The 6,942-nt window shown below is 44.7% G+C and overlaps 1 pseudogene; it reads right to left on the bottom strand.

The window, feature by feature from the left end:
- Nucleotides 1-1,596: 1,596 nt before the first annotated feature.
- Nucleotides 1,597-5,713, bottom strand: LOC146801740 (eukaryotic translation initiation factor 5A-1-like; annotated as a pseudogene).
- Between the last annotated feature and the right edge of the window lie 1,229 nt (nucleotides 5,714-6,942).

Raw genomic sequence — 6,942 nt, 5'->3', positions numbered from 1 at the left:
TGATATCCTATGGAAGGAGGATATCATGGCTAAGTTTGCCTGTCCCTATCAACAAGGTAACGTGAGATTATCGGTGGGTTTCCAGCGCTAATCTCACGTTAGACTGTTAGCGTGAGGATTTTTATCGCTATTGAGATAAGCGTTGCTAATAGCACGCTATCTCAGCGATAAAAATTCACGCTAGCCGGCGATAATTATCCTAGCGCTAAGTGCGCTTAGAGATATTTATCTCCGGTTGTTGTTGATATGCCCCATGATTCGGTATTGGCTGCCGGAGCTTCAGCAGATGCCGCTCTCCGGCTATCTTGCTGTCCACGCCCCATATATTGACTTTTTTAATCCGAACTCAATTATAAATCAGTCTTGAAGTTGATGCACTTTACATGTTATCCTTCTCCGTTACACATCGTAAGACATCTTGCTACATTTTAGTACTATATTTTAAGTAATACAAATGTAAACATTGTTTGGTTAAAGTTACCTGTCAGACTTAGGTGCTATTTACCATTTTAAACTAAAAGCTCAATACTCTGTCCAAGTACATTAGTTCTTGTCACCAAGTGCATTATAATCCGAAACACACTGAGAAAGACCCACACTTGTTCTGATTTCTTGGACCCAGAAGCTGACACCTACAGGAATTTTAACTGTACAACAACTTTGAAAATGTCATAATAAACTAAATCCTTAGTGATTTCGACACTGCCAGTTAACCTGCAAAACTATTCAAGGATCCTAATCTACTTTAAAACAACCAAAAAGGAATTGAGGTTGTCTATGGCGGCCATACTTTTGCTGACAATCTGAATCAAGGTGCATATTTACAAGCCCCTATTGCCACCACAGCGTCACTTTTCAGGACGCTGTGGTGGCGATAGGGGTTTTGCCTTATTTACAAGGCAGCGTTAAGCCACTTTATGTGGCTTAGCGCTGCCTTGTAATTAAGGCATCCTATCATGCTATACGTAGCGTGAAAGGGGAGGGTAATGGGTGTTGTAATGGCTGTTCCACCGCAACACCCATTGATTTTGATGCTGCCCCATATTTACAAGGGTGGCGTAAATATGGAGCGGCGCCAAAATTAAGACCAGGGAAAACCTGGTCTTTCCCTCGCTAAATGAGGAGAAATGTTTGATTTCTCCTCGTTTTTGCTGTTTCCATGTGTGCCGCATTGTGCAGCACACATGGAATCAGCAAAACGCCAATGATTGTTTATGTGCAGGAAGGTGTCCCTTCCTGCACATGCAAAATCATTTAAAAAGATGAAGTGTTGCAACTTCTATGTGTGCTGCATTGAGCAGCACACATAGAAGTTACAAAATGCCATTTAAAGATTGCTTATGTGCAGGAAGGTACACCTTCCTACACATAAACAATCTTCCCCTGCAACGCAGACTCCCTTGCACTATGGTGCAAGGGTGCCTGTTTTGGTGCTAGGCAGCTAAATCTAGCACCAGTGCAAGGGGAAACGCAGCCCTGCACCTAAATGGATAGCCTTCTTGGCTTAACAGCACGCTTCACCACTTTACTAGTAAATATGCCCCAATGTTCTTAAGATAATCTTTCTGGATGGCGCTGTTGTCTCCCACTAGGCAATTATTTGGTCATGGTCTTGAATGCAACAACACATTCCTCCTGCATTGCACACAGGAGAAAAGCCATAGGTGCATATGTATGAAACCATTTTAAGATCGCAAACACTGTGAATCGCCAAAAAACTGTGTTTGCAATCGCAAAATCGAGAATCGCTATGTATGATACATTTTCACATCATAAAATAAAAAATCGCAACTTTAGCGATTTCCTATTTTGCGAGGCCCGAGATCTGCCAATTTCTTTTGCTAATTCACAATCTGCGATACGCAGCTTGCGTAAATCGCAAATAGAGAAATCGCATTTTGAGAATTCGCAAACCAATGTATGAAAAATTTGCAAATTGCAAATTCATGAAAATCACAATTTTGCACAGCAAATTTACCACCAATCCAATGCAAGTGGTAACCAGGTGCAAGCTATATAAACAAGCCCACAATGCAACAGGGACATTCACAATGGCAGCACTATATGTGATAGCCTGGAGGCTGCGAATTCAGGCAGCAACACAGAGGAGGAGGTTACAGGAACGGATCTTCAGAGTGCGCATCACTCAGTTCCAGAAGACTGAGGAGGAGATCCATGAGATGTACAAGCTGGACTCAAAGACCATTGTAGACCTGATAGAGGAGCTGAAACCTCATCTGGAACACCCAACACGCAGGACCCAAACCATTCCCACGCATGTGCCGGTCCTGTGCTCCCTGCACCTACTGGCCTCAGGGAGTTTCCAAGGGGTGATAGCAGTGGCAGGTGGGGTCTCACAGAGTTGCCGGTCGCGCTTCTTCCATGCATTCCTAGATTCAATGGTACAGAGGCTACAACAACACATACAATTCCCCAGCACACAAAAGGCATTACAGCAAACAAAACTGGACTTCTACCAGATTGCACAATTCCCCCACGTAATTGGCTGCATAGATGGGACCCATGTGGCCCTCACACCCCCATCAAACAATGAATATGTATTCAGAAACGGCAAATCATATCATTCGCTAAACATACAGGTCATCTGCAATGCCAAACATGTCATCAATGATATTGTAGCTGAATACACCGGCAGTACCCACAACTCTTTTATCTTTAGACATAGTGGGATATACAGAAGTCTCAATGCTGGCGAGTTTGGTGAGGGCTACCTGCTAGGTAAATGCATGTCAAGCATTCCAACATACAGTGCATCACTGGGGTGGGGGCCATTGACTCACCTCTCGTTTCCATTCCTGCAGGTGACAGTGCATATGCAGTGCAGGACTTCATCCTGACACCATACCTAAATCCAGCCAATGCAAGGGAGAGGAGATTCAACCGTGCACACAAATCTATGCGCTGCGTACTAGAGCGGACCTTTGGGATCCTGGAGAGGAGCACTCCAATACAGCCCTGAGACCTACTGCAAGATTGTGGCTACCTTTGCAATGCTCCACAACATAGCTGTGAGAAAAGGCATCCCAGTAGAACTAACTGATACTGATACTTCTGACGATGATGGCCCAGGTCCCACTGGCAGACCAGCAGCTGGAGTTGGAGCAGCTGCCATACGACAGAGATGGGATGAGATCACACAGAACTATTTCTAGATGAGTAATAAAGATATTTTGTTGCAGGTCTGTGTTTGTTCAAATCCTTAGCCGCAGGATACAATTCCCTCACACAGCCTGACAGGCTCCATGACTGTTGCTATACGTAGCACATGTTATGGCCACAGTGCAGGTATGTATGCAAGTCAGGAGTCCGACTTGAATGGGTTGCTTCACCCATTTGCTTAACTCAGTGATGGCAGTTCATCTCCCCCTGGAATGGCCTGCTGCTGCCCACTCTGGGTGCTGACTGCCCTCCCTTGACTCCTCAGGTGTTGAACCCTGTCTCCCACTGCGTCATCTTGTTTCAGGCACTGGTGGGGTTATGCTGCTCCTGCTGGATAACTCCTCGCTCTTCCCTGAGCACAGCCACCTGTGTTGGCTGTCTGCAGTTGTTCCACAGCGGTGGTGACCTGCACCAGGCCTTCTGCCACATCCTGGCTGGCAGCAGTGGGACATCTCCACTTGCATGCTCACGGTGCGACGTGAGAGCTGGCTCGTGGCAGTGCACAGGTGGTTCACCGCCTTGGTGTAGGTGTTCAGACGGCTGTCCGAACATTGGCTAACCTTGCGCCTGGCTGCCTGGTCCTTCTTCAATGTGGCACACAGTTCACGGATAGCATCTGCCATGTCCATGATGCCCTCCCCCATGTAACCTAGGCTGTTGTTAACTGAGCACAGCTGCCAGTTGATGGAACGCAATGATTTTTGTTGCAGGCGCTGTATGTTCAGCATGCTGCTCTCTAATCCAGCAAACACCGTGGCTTCATCATCTGCGGCAACGCTAGTGCTCGCCCTTGGCCTGTGTCTCATGGATCCTTGCTCTCTATGTTGCAGTGTGTGCTGTTCCGGCACCTGTGTCATACTCTGCCCTGACTCAGCCTGAGCATCATCCTCCCCTGTGGACTATGTTTCTGACTCAAAAGGTGGCAGTGGTGCCACAATGAAGCGCTTTCTCGGTGGAACAGGTGTGGTCTCTGTGGTATCGTCGGGGTCCCCCTGCCCTGCCTGCTCATCCATATGTTCCACCTCCTCAGCTCCTGCATTGTCATCCTGTGTCCCAGGTTGTGCTGTGGATGAAAAGGAAAGTTTTGATTTTGTGACATGGTCTGCATTTGTCCCTCATTAACGTTTTCTCAATTTGTTTTGACTAACTGCTATCTATTGCTTTTTCCCTTTACAGGATTTCCCATACTGCTTCAACATTGCTGTGTCTCATTGCCCCACTGTGTGATGCATCTGACTACATCTCCCATGATGCATTGCTGTGTGTGCTGGAAAAAGTGGACCGGAGTGGCATAAGTAGTTTGTGTTTGGTGCATTCCTGAGTGTGTGAATAGGATGGTGATGTGTGCGGCTGCATTTGGCATGCATCTTACCTTGGCTGGTGCTTGCAGGGTCGGAGCTGTCTATGTCAGCCACACCACTGATGCTCTCGGGCAGGAGGGTGGACTCCACCAACTCCTCATGGGGTGTTGACTCGGTTGCAGTTGGTGTTCCCCCACCAGTCTTCTTGGCCTCCGCCAGCCTGGTTGCCACCTTCTCCTTGGACCTTTGGCGCATGTCGTACCATCTCTTCCTCAGGTCCTCGACAGTGCGCTGGGTCACACCAACAGCATTTACCTTCACCTGGATATCCAGTCAGATTTTCCTCTTTCTGGACTCTGGGACACGGAGTGCCTTTTTGCCAAATAGTAGTTCATGGCTGACTACCATCTCTTCTATCAGCACCACCTGCTCCCTCTTGCTGAAGTTATGCTTTCTCTTTCTCACTTCCCCCTCCTTGTCCTTGTCTTTCTCCTGGAGATCCATTGTAGCTGTTTGGAAATGCTGTGCTCACTTCTCTGCCTCTCCTCACAGCCTCTGACTCAGCATCAGGCAATCAGGTGCAGCATGGCTCTCCCACTTCCTAGGTGTGATGTCATCAAACTGCACCTGAATTGCATATTCCCTATTTTTACAATTCTTTGTTTGCAAATTTCACAAATAAGGAATCGCTAATACGAGATTCGCAGTGTATTCTGAGAATTTTTGAGAATCGCAAATTATTTGCGACTTTTTATTTACATCGGGGTTTGTGATTCTCAAAATGCGATTTGCAAAATGTGCATTATGAGAATCGCAAATCGCTTTTTTGATACATATGCCCCATAATCTCTTATTCTGCTCATATCTAGTCTAAATCTCCTTTCCAAGGTCACTTTCTGGAGCCTTCAGATTGTCCCGAACTTTAGTGGTGTAGAGACAGGTAATTATCACAAATATCAATACATTGGTAATCTTGTCTTTTGATATCTGGAAGATCCATGTTGTAAGTGGAAGGGAAAATATCTTCATTATACTTACCACTGAAAACATAAAGATAACCAGATAAACCTTGACATGTCTGTGCCCACCAGCTTTGGAAGTTGACTTTCCAATGATCTTGCAGGGACATCCCTTCAGTGCCCAAAAAATGTTTTTGCGCATGCAGAGCACTGTATTGGGAAAGTTGCGAAAGCCCTGTAATCTCTAGTGGTAAAATCAATGTCATCAGCCATGATGAGGAGTTTGTACCACTACTTCCAACAGCCAAACCAAATTCTAAAGTCTAGTAAAGCTATAGACAGAGTAAAAGTGTACATGTGAACCAGAGGGGTTAAGTTATAAGTGAACCAAGGTATAGAAAATAGGAAATCTATGTGTGTGTGCTTGGTGCATCCACCTACATGGTTGTACACGGCGGTCAACTATTTTATCTCTTCTGTTTACCCTGAAAACTGGAAAGATGCTATTATAAAAGCTATATTAGTTTAACTGATGTTAGGGCTAAGGTCTATGCAAAGATACTATTACAAGCCCTCACAAATTGGATTGAAGAGGAATCATTAATCCCCATAGAACAAGGTGGCCATTCCACCATAGACCAATGTTTTAGTCTCTGGTCAAATGTGTGTAAATCCATACAATCTGTAGGTGCTTTGTATACTTTTTTCATGGATTTTGGGCTACCCTTGACCTAAATTGAAAAAAGTATGCAGTCGAAATTAAAAATCTTATGGATTTCTCCCAGAATATTATCAATATTGCATGAACTGCATAAGACTAAATGGGCCAGGTTTGAATTGGATTATAAAGGTAGCCTTTCAAGGAAGATGAAAATCAAGAATGGCTTGCGTCAAGGTTGTATATTGGCCTCAACACTAGTTGCATTATACTTAGCAGATCTACCAAAAACCCTATTGGAATTTCTCAAAATAGGAGATCAACATATCCATTGTGTTCTTTCCGCCAATGATCTTGTAATTATGGATCAGTCTCCGATTTGCCGCGAAAGAGTCTTTAATGAGTACTGCCAGAAAAATAAACTTGAACATCAATTTAGATAAAACTATTATTATGGCGTTTAGTAAAAAGAAACATGGACACATATGGTCCATTGACCAGACAAGGGTAGAGGAAGTTTCCCAGTATAAGAATTCGGGTAAGATCTTTAATAAATCACTTTCCCGGTCCTCACACATCGACGCTTTAAATGCAAAAGCTACCTCCTTTATTGAAGGTTTGAAAACATGTAAGCACGATTATGGATGGCCCTCTCTACAACCTGTAGAAGTGGCCTATTAAGCAATGTTACCTCCCCAGTTTTTATATGGATAGAGATTCTTTGCTTTAGTGGTCATTTGAATTGGAAAAAGGAGGAAGAATGCTGTTTGAAATGCATATTGGAGCATATTTATCAAAATTTTGCATCGCTCTTGCAATTGATAGTTCAGCGTAGTTCGGGTAC

Source organism: Triturus cristatus, chromosome 8 (assembly GCF_964204655.1).
Source record: "Triturus cristatus chromosome 8, aTriCri1.1, whole genome shotgun sequence".
Lineage (NCBI taxonomy): Eukaryota > Metazoa > Chordata > Amphibia > Caudata > Salamandridae > Triturus > Triturus cristatus.
The sequence above is the reverse complement of the archived record's forward strand: the minus strand, read 5'-3'. Positions and strand labels throughout refer to the sequence as shown.